Source organism: Delphinapterus leucas, chromosome 4 (genome assembly GCF_059928025.1).
Source record: "Delphinapterus leucas isolate spDelLeu-1000000601 "Yukka" chromosome 4, BTC_Dleu_Yukka2, whole genome shotgun sequence".
Classification (NCBI taxonomy): Eukaryota; Metazoa; Chordata; class Mammalia; order Artiodactyla; family Monodontidae; genus Delphinapterus; species Delphinapterus leucas.
Genome location: NC_143132.1, coordinates 97676656 through 97700505, shown reverse-complemented (window position 1 = coordinate 97700505; position 23850 = coordinate 97676656).

The window sequence follows — 23850 nt, the reverse complement described above, 5'->3', positions numbered from 1 at the left end:
CCTTTGGATGTGGGGTATCTTTTTTGGTGAGTTCCAGTGTCTTCCTGTCGATGATTGTCCAGCAGCCTGTTGTGATTCTGGTGTTCTCACAAGAGGGAGTGAGAGTACATCCTTCTACTCTGCCATCTTGGTTCCTCTCTGAATGTCTTTTTAAAATATCTGATTTTCTAGTTTTTTCTCAGTTTCCACGTAGCCTCTGAAGACCTTTGTGTTTGGCAGTCTGTGAAAATCTATTTACTTCACCTGAGATTCAAGAAGAGAAGGTTCTTGGTCAATATCACACTGTTAAGTGTTGAAGAACAGAAAATGGGCTTAAACGTGTCACAAGCCAGGGCACATAGTGGCCACACAATGCTTGTTTGTTTATTGCTTACATAAAATCTGCATCAGAGTGATAATTTTTAAGTTTTGGGGGGCTTATAGCTCTTATATAAAGAACATGGTCCTGGTTTTGCTTTAGTATTAAAACATCAAAAGTTATATTAAAAAAACTGTCCTGGATTCATTGTTGATGGATATAAGGTTAGTCTTTGCCTTTTTCTTGCTTTAGTAGCTTTAGCGTAAGACTGATCCATCTAAAGCATCAATAAAATGGCATTTCTCATGTTGAAAAGAAGCCTCGGCTTTTCAAAACATCCTTTGCAATAAGATAAAATTCTTTTCCATCATCTCCTGAGGAATTTATTAGAGTGAAGAAAAATAAAAGATTTTTATTTGAGAGGAAAACTGAATCTAAAAGCCTGATATGGACTGAGCAGACACTTTGGAGCTGGATAAGGCTGAATTTAATCAAGATCCTGCCACTTGGCCGTGTGACAGGCCCTAAACAACTTATTTTAGCACTTCTGAACTAATTTTCCCATCTGTGAAATGGGCATGATAATAACTACCTGCAGAACTGTATATAATTAGAAAACATGATAAAAATATCTATAACATAATTCATAATAAATAGTAATCATTATTTTTCTTCCTAGATTTGTTTTCTTACATATTATTGCTACTATACATTCTCATTATTTTCACATATTTGCTCTGAGTCAAACATATAGTATATTTAGTCTATTAAGTCCTGGAAATTTTACACAGATGACTTTAAAGAGATAAATATAGTTGGAGGACTGTGGTAAAAACATTCAAAATTACATATTATTACATAAAGTTTTTAATAAAAGCTGGTCAGATATTCAGAATACAGTTTATGAGAGAGGCAAGGTGATAACATTGTACTGAATTATAAAATGGAAGATTGTTAGCTTTTAATACAATGATAATTTACTAGGATAAATCATTTATAGCATTTGCTATAAACTGAATACTGTTCTTCTTTTTGAGGACCTTTTTGAGAAGTGGAAAACCACTAGTTTATAGTGGAGAGTTTTCTTATTTTCTTGTGTCCTTGGAAAAATAATTTAATTCCCTTATGTCCATTTTTTTTAAACCCAGAAATTCTCAACTAGGGAAAAATTTGCTCCCCTTACTTCCAAAGGGGACATTTGGCAATGTCTGGAGACATTTTTGGTTGCCATGACTGGAGGGGAATGCTACTGGCCTCTAGCGGGTAGAGGCCAGGGATGCTGTTCAACATCCTACCAGGCACAGGACAAACTCCCCACAGTAAATATTGGCTCAAAAGGTCAATAGTGCTGAGATTGAAAACCCCTGTTTTAATCTATAGATTGATTAAAGTAAATGGTACAGTATTAAAAATCTGTGGGTCTAAACCACTCTTTCTCAATGCAGACAATATGGTTTTTAAGGGAACAAACGTTGGTTCTTGGTGGGCAAAAAACATTTTAGATGTTACTGTGGATTATGGCCCTCTGAAGCTCAATCCTACTCAACAACATAAAAAAAATATATATATATATATATATATATATATATATATAAAATATATCTGTGATGTTAAAGTTTCATGGGGTGGGGATGGCATAGTCAGAAAAAAATATCTAAATAGGCTCCTTAGAGGGTGATATTGAAAAAAAAGGTTGAGCAACATTTCTCAAACAGATGACCCTGGACAGGTCATTTCAGCTCTTTGTGCCTTAGTTCCCCATGTGTACTTTAGCTCATAGGGTTATTTTGATGGTTAACGTAATATTAAGTGCCATTTATTTATTGAGTACCTGCCATGTTTTAGTCTAGACACCCTCCTTATATTGGGAGTAACTGACACAACAACCCTGTAAGATAGGTATCACTATCTCCCTTTTCAAGATGAAGAAACTGAGGCTTGTGTAGAATACTTAAGGGTCCAAAACAAGCAAATAGAGAGGGACAACATGTGATTTTGTATCTGACTTCAAAACCTTGTCTCTTTCTCACTCTATAACAGGTGTTATGGCAACATTGCAAGTAATAAAATAAGCACATGTGTAGGATTTTTCTCTGGGGAAGTAAACATTATGGTTAACACTTGTGGCTTTTTAAAATTACACCCAGCCTCAGGAAACATGTCCTTTCTTCCTTTCAAGGTTTACCTTCCATCTCTCTTCTTGATGCCAGCATTTCTGTCTCCTCTGGGACCTAGAACAACTGCCAACATTTTTTTCTCTCTCCTTTGCCTGCATTTTTCACTCTGTCACTTTGCTGGCTCAATATCTACTGCCTGTAACTTGCCCAAGTCTTTTGAATCTTACAAAACCCTTCCTCAAACCCATGACTCACTGAAGATACCGCCTTATTCCACTCTTTCCCTTTCCAGGCATCCTCTTTATAAGACTCATGTACAATGTCTGCCTTTACTTTCTTAGCCTCTGTTTGCTCTTCAACATCCCCAAATACTGCTTCCACTCCTAAGCACCAGATCTCATTGGACTTGACTTGTTTCTGGTGTTTATACTGTGGACCCTCTCTTTTACTTGAAACTCCGTACTCTCTTAGTTCCTGAGACATGCTCCTTTCTTGGTATTTCTCCTACTTTTCTGACCATTACTTGTCAGCCTCTTATGCCCATACAGAAGGGAAGGTAGTCCACAGGGCTTTGCCTTGGCCGTCTTCTCTCCTCACTGCTTATTCTCTCACTGCTCTGCTTGTGGTCCAGTCTCATAAATCTGAATCTCCAGCCAGATAACACTGGTGAGTTTGCAACCCATGTAGTATTATCCTGTTACGTGCCGAATATCTGTCTCCACAGGGGGTCCCCAGGCTCCCCAGATTCATCTTCTCTGAAACTAGACTTTTCCTTCCCCTCCCCCTGCACGTTTACTTCTCTACTGATAATTTTTATCTTGGTATTGACACCACACCACCATTGAGGCAGTCACCCGAGATAACACGTGTACCAGGTGTAGTCCAACACAGGGCAGCCACTCAGTAAATTGTAGTTATTATGAATTTAATCCTCACACAATGCTGTAAGTACTATTATTATTGCCATTTTATATATGAGAAATTGAGGCACAAAGTGGGCAGGTCACTCTTGCTTTCTGCATTTCTCTAACAACAGCCAATTAGTAAGCAAGTTCTTTTCATTCTGCAGCATTTTCCCATCTCCTGCTGCCCGCATTCAGGTTCATTTCTCAGTGACCTATGGTAATAACCTTCAAGGGATGTTTCTCTCTGTGGTGCTGTCCCACTCTCATCAATCCATCTACACTCTGGTGAGGTCAGAGGGAGTGATCTTTCTTAAAAAATTAACCTGTTCATGGTACTACTTTCCTTAAAACCCTTTGATGGCTTTTATTTCTTGCACTTCAATCCAAACATCATATCATATTATGTTGGGCCCTCCTGAGCTAGCCTGTCTTGGCTTCATCTCTCCCCATTCCCCTGCTTTAGAACTCATGCCCAGACCGCACGGAATAATGAAGTAATTCTCAAATGCATTATGCTGTTTCACATCTCCAAGACGTTATTCACACTGCTTCCTCTATTCAAAATGCCCTTTTCTTCTTTGTCTTCCTGAAGAACTCCTACTCATCCCCTATGGCTGACATAAAATGTCAAGGACTTTAGGAAGCATTTCTATCTGAAATCTCAAGGGCACCTGAGCATATTTACTCCCAATGAACTGTGCGTGTACATTTAGCCTCGTGTTTTTAACAGTGAAGTTGTCCTAATGTGGGTAGCAGTGTGGTTCAGAGGTTGGACTCTGGGTTTGAACCCTTAGTCCAACTCTTGATAGTTGCTAGGCAAATTTCCCTTCCCTTTCTCTACGTCTACAAAATGGAAATCAAATAGGGCCACTTAGGCTTGTTTAGAGTATTAACTGAGATAATCACAGAAAGTTTTTGGCACCTTAGGTCATGTGCCTTTCCTACTCTCAACCTTCGTATGGGTTCCTGTAATATTTAGCATAGAATGTAAACTATTGTTATATTTTGCTATCTAAGTAGATTCAGTTCTGATTTGAGAGAGAGAGAGAGTTTGGAAAGCGAGGGATACCTGTACTTACGGTTGCCTTTACAGTCTTGCAGGACTCAGCCATTGGCTCCCTTTTCAACTAGATTTCTTACAGCTCTTCCTTTGCTCTCTCACTCTACCTGTTGCCAAATCTTGACTCCCTGTCCACTGAATGCTGAATAGAACTACAGAGACAGAGTTTGGAGGAAATAGAAGAGTCGCTTTATTACTTTTGCCAGGCAAGAGGGGAACACAGTAGGTTAGCGCCTCAAGAACTGTGTCCCCCCTTTCCTGGGGAATAGGGAAAGGTTATACAGCCCGGGGCTCCTGATCTGGGGTAGGTGATAAGGCTGAAAGTAATTAAGGTCTTGCATTTCTTTTATTCTGCGAATTCATGGCCAAAGCTGGCGTCAGGTGGCTCAGCAACTGGGTCTGGTGTCCCTGAAGTTATCGGGCTGGCCATGACCTTCTTTCTGAAATGAAGAGTGCTACAAGGGAGTGTAGGGGGAGAAGAAATGCCAGGTACAAAGGGTAATTCATATGAAGTCAGAGAGTAATCAGCTTTGTGAAGGACAAGTCTAGCTACAAGTGTTTGTTAGTAGTAACAGCTAAAGAATAACCAAGATTGCTTAACTCTTTCAGGCCTGTTTATGTTGTTTCCCCAGCCTGTTCATTGTTTCCTTATTTTCCTTGTTTATCAGAAAAGTCTCGTTTCTATTTTTGCTGCAACACACCCTCATTGGCATCCTTGCTCTTCGTTGACTGTGGCATCTCAACTCCTGCCTCAGAGCCTTGTTCCTTGCTATTTCCTCTACCTGGGTTTTTAGTTGCTAATGTCCAAATAATCCCATACAAATGGTTGCTCAGAGGTTACTTAAACAATTTAAAGTAGAACCCACTTCATTTCCCTTTGACCTTTTTAAATTTTCTTCATCACACTTATCATTGCTTGACATATTAATCATTCTTTTGCTTGTTTTTGGCCTCTCTCATTCACTGCAATGTAAGTGTCATGACTTTGTCAGGACTTTTTGTTTATTGTTGTATCTTCAGATTTAGAATAATGCTTGACTTATAGTAGGTACTTAAATACATCGGTTGAATGGACAAATCAGTAAATTAGTGGATGATATGAATATTATTACTATTTATTGAAGGTTCCTGAATGGCAGAGATAAGATCCTTTTTGACTTTATACACCAAGTTCATTGGTTTGTAAACTGTTCCTTGACCACACTTAAGGGTTTCTACCAACATTCTTCTGGGATTTAGGTGTCCTGGCTTTAAAGTTAGAGTAGTTCCAATTTTATTTGTTGTATAATTTGATCTGTGGTAGTGGTTTCACTGCTAAAAGGCTTTGAAATCCACTGGTCTAGTGTAATTCTTAACACATTTCAAAAGTCAGTCAGTAAAAATTGGCTGGATGAATAAATAAGGTAGAACGAAACTGCCAGAAATACTGTCTTCAACACGTAGAATAATACAGAGCTGACGTATTCTGCAATATCCTAGTCATAATAAGATATCCCCAGTAGCATTAACCTATATTTATTCATCCTTGCAAAGCTAATTTAGATTTAAAAATTAAAATATATATTTAAAAATGTTTTCCTAATACAGCCCAATGGCTTTTCTGCTTTTGTGGCATGACTTTTATTGTTTTCTTGATATTATTAAGTAGTCAGTGAATACCAGTGCCTGATATGTTAATAACACTAGTTTAATTACCTGCCGTAAGATAATTGCTTTATTATTAGCAAACTAAAAGGAGATGATGATTCAGTATTCTCCACATCTTACTAAAATATTTCTTACTAAAAATATTCTGCATCTTCAAAGTATCTGGTAATATTTGGATGGAGTTAATTTTGTATTTGATGACGCCTTTGAAAAAATTACACAGTTACGCTTGACTGATGTACATATCTAATGCAATTAAACTCATTTGGTTTGACAGAATTAGTAATGGTCATAATGAAGTAAAATTTTAAGTTTATTTTACCTATTTTATTTAGTTTAATATTATATTTAAATGGTAACAATGCAAACGTTATGGCCATAAAAGGATCAAAAGAAATTTCATATTTTAACACAGAGTGTATTTCTGGTATTTGTGACTGGAATAATTCCTATCCTTCAGGATCTTTCCACCACAGTAATTTCCAAGAAAGTGTTTGGATTCTCCCCAGGTCCTATCTTTTCCTTTTTCTGAGGAAGAAAGAAAAGGAAGTGGTGGTGATGCCAGTGGGGATTTGAGATAGAACTTGAGAATGCACAGAAGTCAGGAGAATGTAATATGAATGTATGTTATGTAAAATATTGGAATGCACAGAGTTATTAGTTCCTGAGCCTATCATAACAAATTACCATAAACTTGGTGGCCTAAAACAAACAGAAATTTATTTTCTCATAGTTCTGGAGGTCTGAAGTCTTTTATGAAGGTGTTAGTAGAGCCACACTCCCTCTAGAGTCTCTGGGGAGAAACTCTCCTTGCCTCTTCCAGCTCTGGTGGCTCTCCTTTTCTTTGTGGCTGCCTCGCTCCAGTCTTCTGCCTGTGATGTCTTCACATGGCTTTTCCCTCTTCTCTGTTCATGTCTTCTTCTCCTCTGTCTCTAAGGACACTTGTCATTGGATTTAGGGCCCACTTTGGCACTCTAGGATGACTGCATCTCATCCTTTTTCCAAATTAGGTCACATTCACAGATTCTGGGTGGACATGTCTTAGGGGAAGGATTAATTCACTACAACATACAAATTCATGTTCAAGTATAAGTACCAATACAAACGGTGATATATAAACGAGAGTAGGTCTGAGGGCTTACTTACATTGCCATAATGTGAATAACAGAGAGTTGTCATGGAAATGAATAAACATAAAATGCTCAGTATTTTGCAATGCATATTATGTCTCCAGGACAGTGATTCTGTTCATAGAAAATCACCTGGGGTCTCCTAGATATTTTAGGCTTCATTCCCAGAGATTTGGATTTAATAAATCCGGCCTGAGACCCAGTAATCTGCATTTGGATAGACAGAGAGGGGGAAAAATATCTTAAGTTTTGTAGGGCCAGGAAAAAAAAAATCTAGGGCTTAATACAGATTTGTAAGGGCTCTTCTGAAAGAAAATAACACAAACTTATAAGTATAAAATTAGGTACAGTGTCACAGTAAATATCCCAGAAGCTTAAGCTTGACAAGTAGCTTTTCGGTAAATCTGCCCCAGCAGGTACCCCCGAAATCTAGCACGTCATCTATGGACCACACTTTGTAGAATGCTGTTTAAGATTACTCCTTCCACCTCTCTTTTGTTAAACATCATCTCTTGCTGGAATGCAGGGCTTTTACAAATGGAACTTCCCTTTACAGTCTTAAAGATAATTATTTAGAGGAGGTCCTTAATGTTATTAGAATTATGACTATATTAGGGGATGAATTGATCCCTGGTATTAAATGTAAGACTTGTGAACTTCAAAAATTCCTCTGATATAGTCTTATTTCTACTATTAGTATTCTATAATTATAGTTTATTTCCTGGAAGCATCATTGGATACAAAAAGGGGCATGGGTTAAAATCCTGGGTATCCTTCAAGACTTCTCATGCATGAAATGAGTATCTCACCAGATTGATCCAAGGATTAAATGAAATAATATATGAGTGTCTGACACAGGGGCTGTACAGATTCTTGGTAAATATTTCTTTCCTCACTTTAGGTTTTTTCTATTCTCCCTCCTCTCCTCTCCCCAGATTCTGGAAGGTAGTTTGCCCCTCGGTTACTAAGAACTCTTAAGAAAGAAACTATTAAGTTCACTAGGGAACTTTGCATTTTGGTTATTACCCATTTCACACTTAAACAGACCAATGAAATTCTGTTACTTTTCCTATATGATAGAAAAATTGGGTTCATGATAATAATAGTAATAGTAAAGATTTTTACTTAGGGCTATCTGTAAGCTAGACTCTGAAGTCAGTACTCCATACTTGTTACTGTATTCAGTTCCCACAGAAAACCTATAATGTAGACACAGTTATCTCCCATTTTTACAGTGAGAAAACTGAGGCTTACAAAACTTTACGTAGCCTTTCCAAGAAGTCATACAATGAGGAAGTGGCAAAACAAAGACAACTACACTGGCCTGACCTGGAGCCTACCTCTTGGCTGTAATTCTGAGATAATATTCCATAGACCTGAATCAACTTATTCATAATAACTGATTTCTCTTACTTAACCATAAACTTCTCTGTGTATTAGCAGCTAGTGGTAATAGAATGCTGTTTGCTTCATTTAAAATACTAGTACAGAGATATTGTAGTTGTGGGCACTTTAACCCAGGGAATTACTGAGAATACAATTCTCAGTGATTGGGTAAAAATGCTTTTAATTTCCATCTTCTTTTGGCAGTTATACTTTTTAAATAAAATTCTTTGCTGTACATTTCAGTTTTACTAATGTGATTATGTGGTCTAACATCAAAAGGGTTCATTGCTTAATGACTAAGAAGCAAGCATGTCAGGATGCAGGAGTTGGAAATGGTTTTAAATAAATCAATTGCAAGTGAATTAATCTTTGAAAACAGTGCTTGAGCATTTTCCATATGAAAGTTATTTCCATTATGACTTCATAGAGCCATTGAAAGTATCTTTTTGATGTTTATTGTCTTTATGGTACTGAGAGTAGCTACATTGTGTTAAAATAACATGGTTTATTTCTGCCTCTGAATTTTCTACGGACAAGAGTGGATTTATATAGCTGTGTATATTTGCTCAGCGTCTCTTCAATATCCTTCCAGAATCACTTGTACATCGCCTTTGGTTGTATACGTATCTTTGTGAAAACGACAGCAAGCACTGAATCAGAGTGATGCGCCATTTACTCTGTGGTGCTTTATGTATTGTCACTACATTGGCATGTTCACAGGCAGCTTGGTGTACTTAAGATTTACTAGTCATTTGTCTGCTTCCAAGAAGTCATCAGTGACGACACTGTGTATTAAAGTTGCTAAACAGATTACATTTTATATTTTTTGTGCCTAAAATTTCAGTGATTCAAGCTGTATCAGCATCTTCCTTTTTTTTCCTTCCTCTCTTCTTTCTTCCTCCCTTCCTTCTTTCCTTCATTTCTTTCTTGCTTTTATTTTTCTTTCCAAAAAGCAATACATCTTTTGTAATTTGTTGGGCAACTTCACTGAGAACCTGAAATCATTTTTCTTAGAAATCTCCTTCCTTCCAGTTTTTGCCTTTGCATTTATATTGTTTCTGTGGCCCAACTTAATATTTGTCTCAAAGCAATTCACATTTTTCAAGCATTTTCGTTATTGGTATTATTAAACTTAGATTTTATCTTTCCCCATCCAGTCACTAAATTGATAAGATCAAAAGCTCAGTTATAGATGTGAGATTTCTTTAAGAATAAATTTTCTATATACGTAGTATACACACACAAAAAAAATGAAGCTAGGGTCTGAAAAAAGAATATTGCTAGAAAAACCTAATACTCTCAACAAACTAATAAAAAAAATTAATTTCCATTTTAAAAGAACACATGGAATTCTTACAAATGTTTTAGGTAAACATTACAGCAGCCACTTATTAAAGTGATACTTTTTTTTTTGAGTAGTCTTAGGTGATTTTACTCAAGCCAGGTTCCTGGCATTAACCTGGGAAGTATCCATGTTGTAATGTTAAGTTGTGATATTTGTTTATTTGCTTTTTTTTTTTTTTTTTGCATTTACTTAGAGAGTTTCTTCTCTCTCTCCCCAAATGAGAAATCTATTGCTTATTGTTTAATTCAAAGTAAAATTGTGCCATGATGATAGTGCTTTATGTAGAGCAAAACAGTGCATGATAACTTGTGCCACAGGCAGAATTGTAGAAGCCTATATAACATTTGTAATTTGTGCTCATGACAAACGACTTCTAATTCTGATAGTCCCAGGTAGGTAAATAAAGAGAATGTAATAAATATCCTTTTACATCTTCTTCTTTGTTTATTCCTTCTTTATTCCCATTACAAATATAGTCTTGAGTTAGAAAAAATACATACAGATATAGAAAACAAACTTATGGTTACCAAAGGGGAGACGTTGGGGGAAGGATAAATCAGGGGTTTGGGATTAACATACGCACACTACTATATACCAGGTAGATAACCAACAAGGACCTACTGTATAGCACAGGGAAATCTACTCAATATTCTGTGATAACCTACATGAGAAAAGAACCTGAAAAAGAATGAGTATATGTATAACTGTATCACTTTACTGTGCACCTGAAACTAATACAACATTGTAAATCAACTATACTCCACTAAAATTAAAAAAAATAATTAAAATTTTAAAAATAAAAAATAAATGAAAATACAGAAGTGATTGAACACTCTAGAGTGGCTTTCAGATGTAGACTTCTGGTGCCTGTGAAGAACTTTGTCACATAATTCAGTCTTTTTTGAATTGTACAGGCTTTGAATCATCAAATTTGAAGGAATTTGGCCGTTATTCAGTCCTACATCTGCCTCCAATAAAAGCTGCTATTATTAAGTCATCCAAGTGAGATGGGAATCTGTGCTTTCTTTTAAGCTTTGAGAGAAAATGATTCAATGATCTCTTTTATAACTTATTTCAGTGTTTAATAACTTGAACTGTCACAAAAGATTTTTTCATCATTAGCCTAACTTCTTTTTGTTGTCATGTAAGCTCAAGAATCAGATGAACAGCCTCATAGAATTAGTCTACGAATGCAACATCAAAGGACACAATAATTACAATCCAAGCTGTTTTTTCAGTCAAGCCATTCTAATTCTAAAAGTCTAGAACTGGGACTCTTATTAATAGTGATTAAATTTTAGTATTTAATACTCCTAATATTTATAAAAGCAAAATATGCTGGATGTGCCTCCGAATATCTGTTAACTTGTTTAAAGCCCTATTAAGAATGCTATTTCTTAATGATGTACATATTGGTGCCCTTTCTGTTTACTGTGGTTGAAATTATGAGTCCCCAGTCCAGATCTGTTTCCTCTGATCAGCTTCCTGAGCCCTTTGACTCAGATTCTAATCCTTCTTGTCTGCCTCAATTCCATCCTAGTTCTGCAACTTCAAGCCTATTAGTTTTCCTTTCTCTCTATACTCAGTTATGGGCCTTGGTCCCCCAAGTTCTGCCATTATTGTTGTCATACTGTTGTCTGTCCCTGCTGCCAGTCCTGGAGAACCTGTAGCTAGTGATCTCATTCCTTGGCTACTTTCATTGCTGCTGCTACACTTATGCCACCTGGTCAGTAGGTTCCAGAAGCATGAATAGTGCTGGGCCTGATCCTGCGACAGGAAGCAGAACCAGAAATGAATACACTATCTAGATGTTTTGCTTGTACGTATTATCCAAAATAGATTCTATTATGTTTTAAAGAAAAAATAATACTTATTAGAATTTACCCAAGAAAAGAAGGCAAAAGCTTTATTTTCTGATTTTAAAGTTCATCCAAGACTATTACACATTGATTGGAGTGCTTGAGATTCCATCAAGTGAGAGAAGCCCAATTCAGAATAGCTCAGGCAGAAATGTAGGTTGTATTAGCCTAAGTAATCAAGTGATGGGAAGGAAAACACACATACAGTATCAGGAACATCAAGACTGGTGATACCGAATGACACCAGAATTCTCTGTGTCTGCCCTCTTTCTTTTTTTACTGAGGGATCTCTTTTCTCAAGACAAGTTTCCTACACAGGGCAGCTCTGGTGCTTCACAATTCATAGCTTTGCCACTCGTTGGGTCTTGGAATTCTTTCCTTAGCTACAGTGTAGAAAATTCTGATTTTAATGAGTGATTTTTGGTGATGTTGAGCAGGAGTGTGTCTTGATCTGTGTACATCGGAGAAGAATCACCTTGGCTACTCTGTTTGATCGTGGAGGAAAGAGGCTGGGAAAAGAAGGAAGCTAGTTAGGAAGTTATTACTGTAGTTCTGGTGAGAAATAATGGTGGCTTGGGATAGGATGGTCAAAGTAGAGATGTTGAAAATGGTTCAATTGGGGTATATTTTGGAAGATAACTAACAGGTCAGAGTGATGGCTTGGTAGTAAGATATGAGGAATCAAAGAGAAACCAAAGGTAACTCCTGTGTTTTGGGCCTAAACAATTAGATGGATGGTGATATCATTGATGAGAAAGAAAACAGCGTGAGGAGCAAGGATGGGGAACAGCATTTGAAGATTAGTACGCTTAATAAATATTCAAGTGGACATTCAAGTGGCCAGTTGGTTATCCAATTCTGCTCAGATAAGAGGCAAGAATGGGATACAGTTATTGGAAAGGAGTTATATGATTATCATCATATGAAGATAATGTAATTCTTTACCCAGAAAATCTAACAGAATCATCATGAAACGTCTTAGAAGTGGCATAAAGGAATTTAAGAAAATGGCAAAACAAAAATAATATTTTTCTGTATGCTAGTAATAATCAATAACCATAAAAAATGTTAATCTATTCTAAATTGCAGAAAAACATCCAAGAATTGCCCTAATATGCAATATGTAGTACATATCTTCCAGTAAAATATTTGCAGATTCCTTTTTCATAGGTTCAGACAAATGGAGAAATACCATGTCTTTATATCCAAAGGCAGAATATTATAAACACTCTAGTTTCAATTGATACTCAATTTTGCCTTTTAACAGAACCGGAATGAGGCAGAACTGGTAGGAACAGCTTTATAAAATATAAGACCTTACCCCTCTCTGCCCATAAATGATTAGACCGGTCATGAACCCATATAAAACCAATACTCTGCTTAGTATACCAACTGAATATTTTAGCATTCGATTTTTACTAAGTAATATAGAAACTATTCCAGTTAGAGGGACGGAGAAGAAAGTTGGTCTTAATATGGGGCTTCGGTTCATACAAGAAGGCTGCAATCACTGGAAACTGAATTTGAGGGGAGGAGAATCACAAGAAACCAAATAAATGACTCAGGAGAAACTCAGGACAATGCAGCAGCCTGGAAGTGAGGAACAAAAATAAGATATGCTCCATGCAATGAGAGAATAAGAAGTTGCCTCCATGCCCGAGTTTCCCTTTCAGATCCTGTTATGGACAGCCACATTTTTGTTTCCTTTCCTTGGGTATCAGTATTTCCTGTCCTAGATGTAGACTTGGAATACCCCCCGCCCGCATCACCTTAGGCAGAGTCAGGAATTCTGATGCAAGTAAGAAAATTATCACAGTTGCAGAAAAATATCCATGTACAAAGATATATATAACCAAAGTATTTAATAGGAAAAAAGTAACTTAAATCCTCAATAAATGGAAATGATTAATTTGTAGTATTCACACAGGAATATTATGCAACCAATAGAACTATATATTTAATGACAATTTGGGGATATATACAGATGCTTATATTATAGTACTATATTAAAAGCAAAAGCAGAATACTAAGCTGGAAGTAGATATAATGACACATTTACACATGCATTCCCATATGCCATCAGCCTCACCGCCTAAAATGTGACTATATGTTACTTCTACACACCAGCCAACTGGCCAGGAAGCAGGCCCTTAAGTTATCACTGAGGGTTTCTCATGGGCAGGTCTATTCATGCTTTGTAACAGGCCCTTCTCTGGCCTTTGTTCGGGTTGTTGTGTCTTGACCTTGCTGCCTGATGGACCTTGGGAGATCTGCACTTCACAGGGACTGGCTGCCCTCTAATGACCATTGTGGCCAACACTGCTGCTGCAATCTTGGGAGTGGGGACCCTTCTCTTCCTAATACCCCACAGCACAATCCCTCCAGACTTTGCCAAAGCCATAGGAGTAATAGAAGTAGAGCACAGATTTGCTCCTATCAGTGGCAACTCACAGCATGTATAATCTGAATGTAGTCTCATATATAGCCTTCTCAGAAGATCTCCATGCACTAGCTTAACTTCCAGAAATGGGAATTTCCAGGCAGGGTCATAGCTTGAATCTGCGTCTTAATGCACTGCAGCCGTGGAGAGCCATAGTAAGAGGAATAAAGACTTTTCTGCCTAAAGTCAAATTCCTCCCTGAATGTTCTGATCCAGAATAGTTGATGATGGAAACGTTTACTTCCTGCAGAGGAAATTTTTCTTACAAGGAGGATGCTGGATCCTCATGACCTCTGTGATAATCACAGTAACCATAGCACATTTCCTGAAGTCTTAAATAGCATTGATGTGGGACAACAGTCCCATCCAGGTCATAAACCACTAGAATATGAAGTGATGGGGGCTGATCAGGAAGACACATCCTTCCTGCCATGATTGAATCTCCCAGTTTCTTTGTGACCAGACGTTTGTATGAGAGTACACCATGCACTAAAGATAAACTTTGTCATAGGGTAAACCAAATGTGTATTTAGGGGACAAGATACTTTCTAACTCTGCAAAGGTACAATCCTGCCAAAAGAACTAGCTTTTAACACTGAAAAGAACCCCCAGTGCCTCAATCTGAAGCAAGTTTCCCAGTGACAATGGAAAGGTACCAACCAAATGCCTGATTAACTAAAAGGCTTGCAAAAGTGATCCCTTTCAAAAAGAAAATTCCCTTACAGGAAAATTCTCTTTTCTACCCTAGAATTCATAAATTGCTTACAATCTCTAAAATTATATTATCCAAATAAAATAATTTAAGTTACAGTCTTCTGTGGCCATTTGTGTACAGTGATTATCTCTGGGTAATGAGATTGTTCTTTTTAACAATTCTGTTTTTAAAATTTCCTCTGTTGAACATGTATTATTAAAAAATAATTTTAAGAAGTCTATGTTGGAGTGTACTTCCATTTGCTGTAAATAATTAATAGTTGCTTGCCTAGCTAGCTTATTAATGACTTGAACACCAATGATTTGATAGAGTTTTAATTTAAATGAGAATTTCTAATTCTGAAGAAAACCAGATGCTTCTATTAATAGTGATGATTACATCTGTAAGAATTTTAGTCAGAATTTATAGCAGTTAAGAAAAGAGCTGAAAACTCCTAGAAAGTAGCAAACAAGATCTCATCTTACCCTGCCCCAATTAAATTAGAGCATTATTAACTCTCTGTTGTTTGAAACTTGAAAGGAAGTTCATTTTATTTCGTGTGTATTTCTATTTTGGTGATGGAGAAGAGCTTTATCCAAATGAAGTTAATTATTGAACTGTCAAATGTGCTATTTATTTTTTTAATTTATTTATTTTTTTTGCGGTACGCGGGCCTCTCACTGTCGTGGCCTCTCCTGTTGCGGAGCACAGGCTCCAGACGCGCAGGCTCAGCGGCCATGGCTCACGGGCCTAGCCGCTCCGCAGCATGTGGGATCTTCCTGGACTGGGGCACGAACCCGTGTCCCCTGCATCAGCAGGCGGACTCTCAACCACTGCGCCACCAGGGAAGCCCAAATGTGCTATTTTAAAGTACAAACCCATGCATAATTCTATGGCTTGGGCTCTGAGGTCATCAAAAGTGTCTAACATTAATGAGATTATTATATCATGTTATTATTTGTGGTAGCATTTCATGTATTGAGTTTAAGTAACCATCTTAGCTCTAATTTTTGAGCCAATTAATCTACATGCCAGCAGAATTCAAGTTGAGTTTGTTTCAAACTCAATTCTTTTTGACTGTGGTGGAAGTAGGCAAGAAACTTAAATTCAATTTTAAGTGCTAAATACTTAAATGAATTGAGCTTATGAATGGAATCTTGTGATTGGAAATGCCAGGAGGTCAGTTAAGTAGTTTTATAGGATTTCTGTGAATTAAAACATATCTCCAAGTATTGTAATAAATATTCACTTTATAGGACGAAAAACATTGTTGAATTAATTGTCTTTCTTTTAAATTAGTCTGCAGTAGATAATTTCATTAGATTTTGCAAAAACGACTACATTTTTGAAAGCACAATTTCTTAATATAGATTTGATGAGGAAGCCTTTATCATCCCTTTTTCTTGACCCAAATAAAACTCTTTGGAGATACTTTATTTTAATTTTCATTTCTTTTACTAATGTGATGTTTCTTTGCTTTATGTTGTGGAATGTATACAAATCATGTAGTTTTGGATACTGAGATTCAATTCCAATGGGTACCCTTTACCTACAGTGAAACAGCTTTTTAATAAATTCTATAAAACAATGGTTAGAATCACACCAGAAACAGTGTGATCTTCTGATTCATTTGAGGTATTTTAAAACAACTTACATGCCCTGGGACTCTTATTTCCTTCCATCAGTTGAAATGTCAACTTTTAAATCATTTCTTAATTTCACTTTCTCACTTTCCTTTTTCAGTATGTAACTTATTCATCCTTTTTTACTGACCTTGATAAATGGTTCTCTTTGTTGTAAGAACAAAGTAACTGTGCCCTCTAACTTGATAATTATCAGGAAACTATGAGATCAAAGAAGGAATAGCTAATTTTATGTTGTCTTCTTTCTCTAAATCTTCTGTGCTCTTTGATGTCACTCCTTATCAGCCAGAAGAGAAAGCCTACCTTAAATGCGGGGTTACAGGTAAACACAGTGTCTGAACAGGCAAAGACCATCTTTTAAAATAAAAATAGAGTTTTCCTTTAATTATACTTAAAGAGGTTAATTACATTTTTTTCTATCAAACAAATAGCAAACAGGTCAAATTGAAATTGTTTCCATTAAAATTCACATAATTTTTGCAGTTCAATATTGAATCTGCCTATATTAATTAGCCAAGGAGGGACTTCTCTGGTGGTTCAGTGCTTAAGACTCTGCGCTTCCACTGCAGGGGGGTATGGGTTCGATCCCTGGTCTGGGAACTAAGATCCCACATGCCATGCAGCCAAAAAAAAAAAAAAAAAAAATTAGCCAAGGACAACTCAGTTTTTTACAGAATAAATGTATTAGGCCAAAAGATATAATCTCTGTCTTCATTTTACAATTATCTCCGTATAGATAGTTAGCAAAAGGAATGAGTTTGTCGTCTTGGATTTGTTTTTTTTCCTAGGTACATTCTTACGCATTAGGTAGCTATATGTTCTGCTGGATAATTTCTGTTAATTAAAGTTGATAATCCCAGAAAATGAAGGCTGGCACGTTCATCTCTTGAGTCATTACTGCCTCCTCTACGTTTTGGCTAATGAGGTCAACTGCCTCTTTGAAAGGCTTCATAACTTAAGTGTTCTGAGAGACTGTCCATCTAAAATAGATAGCATGAGGTAATGGGACTCCTTTCCCTCCTCCTGGTGAAAGAGAACATTCTCTTTTTCTGCTTAGAATTGCTATGTGGAAATGAAATTATATATCTAATATTTTATGACTAGGCATTTCTCCTTCAGGGTTACTGTTTTTCATGTTTTTAGTCTAATGTATCTTGTTAAACAAGGAAGCAGGTAAACACTAGCATTTGGCTTTAATGTCTGCCTTCCGAGAAGCGTAATCATTCATCAAATTTATTTTAAAATTATGGTTCCCAAGGCCATTCACAAATATGCATTAAAACCATTTCTTATTGTAAAGATTAATCATGGTAATTTCATTGTCTAGGGATTAGATAAAGAGATCTTCAAAAACTCCTTTTGATGAAATAAGTAATAAAATATAGGAACAGTTCTGTGGTTCAGTATTTGTGTGTCTGTACTAAAGTCTTTACATAAATTTGAAAACTTCTAATAGATATTTTCAGAGTGAAAATATGCCAGCACTTTAGGCACACTTATAAACCCCTCTTGTCTTCAGTCTCACTGGCTATGTCCAATAAAGTTTGATATCTCCTGAAGGACCATTATGGTTTACTGGCTTAATGAAGCAAGTTGGAAAAAGTTTTGTGCAGTACCTCTTCTGTGCTCTGGGTGTTTTATAAAGTCACAGAGTATGTTCCAATTTTAAACAGATTCCCAATGATGGGTTTATTTCTAGCTTGGGCAAAACCAGACCCGAGGGAATAGTTTACATGAGTGTCTTAAACACACACACCAGCTCCATCACCTGTCTTAGACCGTGTTAACTGCTCCAAAGAGACAATCCTTCAAGTAGCGATGAGCAGAGTATTAATTTCCTCTTTTGGAAATTTGCCAGGATATCACGGTCAGCATAATTGTTTGCGGAATGGGTTGTGAGTCTGATGATTAACATTTTGTCATACAGGAGAAGATTTCTAAAACATAGATTCATCCCCTATTTTGCAGATTTTCTCAAAATACAGATTTTTACAGCCAGAGCATTGGTGTTGGATACTGAAAAATTCTGATTTTCCTCACTAAGATCAATTTCTAAAAGAAAAACTTAGAAATACACTTCTTAATTTAGAGAAAGGGAATATAAGAAAATAATATACAAAGTCTGTTTAGTATTTAAATAGGGGGGATGAAGCTGGAAAATGTTCTTCCAACAAGCATGATTAGGAGTATAATCTTTTCCGCTCTTATTTGTGATTATGATTTTAAGACACTGATTTCTAGGCTCTCATTTGTAGCTTAAAGGATACATTTTAATGGATACTTTATTTCATTATTTAGAAATTTGTTTTCTTAGTATATATTAAGTTATTACATTCTGGTACCATTAAGAGCTTTGTGTCAGAAAGTATGTTCACTGTTCTCTGAAAAAATGAATAAGTCTCTAAGATAACCTAGTAAGTTTACGGAAACACTTGAATGATCTGGCTAGAAAAAACTGGAAGTGTATTGTTGAAGTATAATTTTTTAAAAAAGATAAAATCGCAGTTCTTATACAAATATAAAATGAACATATGTCAGAGATTTTATTTGACTCATTAATTAAAGAGAAAACCAGTAAGATGCTACAACTAGTTCAAAGGAGAATTCACAGAAACATATATTTGAACAATAAGGAAAGTTGAAATGAATGTACAAGTAGATGCAAAACTGCTCTGTTTACGAGGAAATAATGAATTGCATTTCACAGGACTCAATTCATTTGCATTTCTATAGAGAGGAATGATTTGCAATATTTTCAGTTTTCTATAATTTACAGGGTTATCAATTAGCTCAAAGACAACGAAAGGCATAGGTAACCAAGAAGGGTGCATCAAACAGGGCATTCAGCAGTCTTTTTGCCCTTTTAAAGCCTTTCCCAACTTTTCCTGAAAGTAATAAAGCTGTTTACATGTCATCTTCCCACAAGCTTGCTCATTAGGCAAAAGTCACGAGTTTTTTCTGTTAATTTTTATGAGAAAATATCTGGCAAAAAATAGTTCAATTAGATTCGAACCAATAATTTTAGGGCAGCTATTAAGAACTATTATTCTTAAAATGAATAGAGTGTGCTTCCTGCCACCAGAGACCATTTAACTTACTGAGAGCAGCAAGGTCTGACATGTTATGCGCTCTGCGTAAATTATAAAGTGCAAGGTGAATGTTGCAGAAGTTTTGACTTGGGCGGATCAGAGAGGGTGGCCTTTAATGATATTACACATTTGACTTAACTTCACCCAGAAGGGATCTTTTATCATCCATATCTGATTTTCCTCATGTGTAACTACTGCAGTTGAGGAGAGACTGTCTTCTTTGTGAAGGCAAGCTAGTAGAGTGTGCTGTGCTGTGTATCAAACATATACACAAATTTTAACACAAAATTGAAGTACTCTGAGTGGACAATTTCTAGATCCAAGATACTATGCTCTGAAGATGTAGAAAAAAAAAATCATGAATGAAAAAAAAATTGAAGGGTCAGAGATGGAAAGTGGGAAACTCAGTTTGAAGAATGCTATGCCCAAACTGGGATCAGACAAGTGTGGGCATGTCTGAAAACCAGTGGACACGGCTGCCAGTAAACATGATGAATGTGAAAGAGCAAAAATTCTTTGAAATTAAAGACTGTAAGCTTTGTATCTACTCACAAAAGAGGAAACTTTGAATGCATCCTGAGAGAGTTTAGTAAAGTTCAAGAATTACTTAGTTTTCAGGATGCTACTGTAGTCATTGGGTTCATTAGGATATATGCATATTTGTCTTGTTTTACAGAGTTTTTGGCTGGCATATTGATATCAGAATTTATTACAGGAAACTTTACCCATGACCTTTTTTTGTAACAAGATTCGAAAGCTTCCTATAGGCACTTCACTGAGCTCAAGGACTTAACAAGGTAACAGATAAAATCAATGAGTCCTGTCCTACTCATTAGTAGGGACAGATGTTTCCCCAGGACTACTGAGAAATGTTCTTAGTAATAATAATTACAATAAAAAAATCTCTGCTTTATTAAGATGTGCTTCTGAGGGGAAGTCTTTCATTTTAAAAGATAAAGAGCTTCTAACATGTCCTATTCACCAGAATCTATATCATGTAATACATGCTGGTAAAGTGTCCTAAATACAAATGCTTGGGATCTCTTTTCCTTAACTGGCATGCAATGAGTTACCAAAATGAATAAAATAAAGGCAGTTAAGAAATCAATTTTGGCTTCTGCTAAACTAGTGACAAACTTTAAAATAAAGAATTGTACATGCTGATTAATTTACACTCTTGCTTTTTATAAAATTCTGCTGTTATAGTCCATCAGCTGTTGGCTAAGTATTATGGAGGTATTTGGGTCCAGTATAGAGATTGGATTTTTATTTCTCATACTGTCATTTCCTAACTTTGCAACTTTCTTCTTGACTGGAAAGGAGACAAGTTCTAAATAAAGGTGATTTTTTAAAAAAAATAAACATTGTATTTTCCAGTATAGAAGAGTAGAGCACAAGATTAAAGGGAAACATTTTTGCAAACAGATTTCTTGGAAATTTCAATATGTTTGAGCACTGCAGATATGGCTATAGAATTAATAGACTCAGTTAAAATTGATCACCTGATAAAAAGAAAGTTAATAAGAATCAATTAAAAATGTATGAGATTTACATCTGCAGAGGTATTGCAACCTAAAAAGAAAGGTTTACACATGTGTTGCTAATGGACTTTTAGGACTTATAGGAAATACAGGCATTTTCTAAATCTCAAGAAAAAAAGATAGTGGTATCTTCAGATATTAACTAAAATAGCACCAGTGTAAGATTCTTCTTCCCTCTTGAGGTAATGTTAAAATAATTGTTCTGGTTGGCTGGTAATAAGGGATATAGAAAACTGAATAATTTACCTTTAAGTGGAGTAGAGACTCCTCTCTAGTGGATATAAGTATTTGGATATAAGTATCTGTAGTATAAAACTGCTTTGATTCTTGAGCTGCAGTAGGGAGATGTGTTGGGTGCTATCTTGCTACTTGTTAACCATCTATCCTCAGGAATATTGTTAAATTCTATCCTCTTTCTTCATCTTTGAAGTGAAGTTAGTGATACCACCATAGGATTGTTAGGAATAAATTAAATAAAATTACCTGACTTCATTTCTGGCATGTAAGAAGCGTTCAGTAAGTATTTATTGGCATTCCCTCTTTCTAGAATTTGGTTGGAATGACCCATGAAACAATTCAGTTCCTTTGCTCTGATACTGTGATAGGCATCTTGTCTGTGTCACCACAGCATAGAGATATCACTTCGTGTCATATTATTAACAGAGGCATGTTCCTACAGTTCCTGGATGACACTAGTATGTCTGGGTGAAATAGTGAAAACTACAAAGATGTATAATTTGAAAAAAGCCTCTCAACTGATTCTCATATGATTCTCTCTAATTGGAGCATTGGCGTATTATAATTACACTTTTTTTTTTTTTTTTTTTTTTTTGCGTTATGCGGGCCCCTCACTGCTGTGGCCTCTCCCGTTGCGGAGCACAGACTCCGGACGCAAGGCTCAGCGGCCATGGCTCACGGGCCCAGCCGCTCCGCGGCATGTGGGATCTTCCCGGACCGGGGCACGAACCCGTGTCCCCTGCATCGGCAGGCGGACTCTCAACCACTGCGCCACCAGGGAAGCCCTATAATTACACATTTTTAACTGAAGTACCTTGATGACAGGAAGAGGGCCTGTGAATGAAATGCAAAATTTGTCTGGCTCTAGAAATATACACAGTGTAATTGTCACATTATTATTGTGGATTATAAATTAATCACTCATCATCTTCAGGTGAGCTCTTAAGATTCAAACAGTAGACCTGAGGACTCAGAGCATCAAGGTGGTGTGGCCAGGGGACGGAGTTTTCTCTCACACATTTTAATCTACTTTTCTGCCCGGAAATGGACTATACTTTTCCCTCAGAAATCCACGCTGTCCAATCAACCAGCCATCTCAAAGAAGAGATAGTCTTAAGCATAGTTTTAAAATAAGTGACATCCCATCAGTGGAACGAGAAATCGTTTCTTGAAGGCTACTTGCTGGTTTCAACAAAAGGGGAAAGAGTTTAATAATAGAGAATGGACTTGTAAGCGTGCTGTTTTCCTTGGGCACATTGTATATGCTGAAAAGTTAATGCTGTTTTTAAAGTTAATTCATGATAATTGAATTGAAGTGCTGGGAAAGTGCTGTTAGAGAGTCTCTTTATGAACCCTGTGCCCTCTTTGTCAATTCTGTAAAAGCACTGCTCAGTAAAAGAAATAAGAGTGAGCAGACGGCATGGTGTACACTTAGCCATACGTGCCTCCTTTTCCCCCAAAGTATCTGTTTTTCTAAGTGGTGTTTTTCTTTTAATCCATCCACCTCATTGAGTCAGCAGGCCTGCTAGACCCATTCTCACTCCACTTTGAAGACCAGGAAGGGTTGATAAAATGTGTTTTAGTGGTGATTCACTGCAAATCACTTTTGTCACTCTGAGGTGTGTGTCGGAGTTGGCAGGATGGGTCAGGAGGAGGAGAATATGTGAGGACAAGTGAATTAAATAAATAAGCTACTGTTCTGAGGATCACATTGAAAAATATTTTAAATAAATACAATTCCCAGTCTTTGTTGGCATGTGGGATATTTTCTCACGACTGCTGCTGGGAGTGAATCTTTTATAGGAAGCATTACACTTTTACCCAGCAATTCCATTTTATAATACCAAAAAGTTGGTAACTACTTTTATCTTCAACAATAGCAGGTTGATTTACTTATGCTCTATTCAAACAGTGGGTTAACAAAGTGAGCATTAAAATGATCATCTAAAATAATATTTAATTACATTGAAAACTATCCTTGATTAATTAAGTGAAAAAGGAGAGTAAAAATCATATAATAGGGACTTCCCTGGTGGCGCAGTGGTTAAGAATCTGCTGGCCAACGCAGGGGACACGGTTTGAGCCCTGGTCCAGGAAGATCCCACATGCCGTGGAGCAACTAAGCCCGTGAGCTGCAACTGCTGAGCCCGCGTGCCACAACTTCTGAAGCCTGCGCACCTAGAGCCCGTGCTCTGCAAAAGAGAAGCCACCGCAACGAAGAGTAGCCCCCGCTCGCTGCAACTAGAGAAAGCCTGCACGCAGCAACGAAGACCCAATGCAGCCAAAAGTAAAATAATTTTAAAAATAAATAAATTTATTAAAAAAAGACTATATAATATTTTTTGTTTCTTTTAAGAAAAGTATTTATGTGAAAGAAAAGAGACAACAAGAATATGCATATATACTCTAATAAAGATGTTTAAAAAAAAAAGATCTACACTCTTAGCAACTTTCAAATT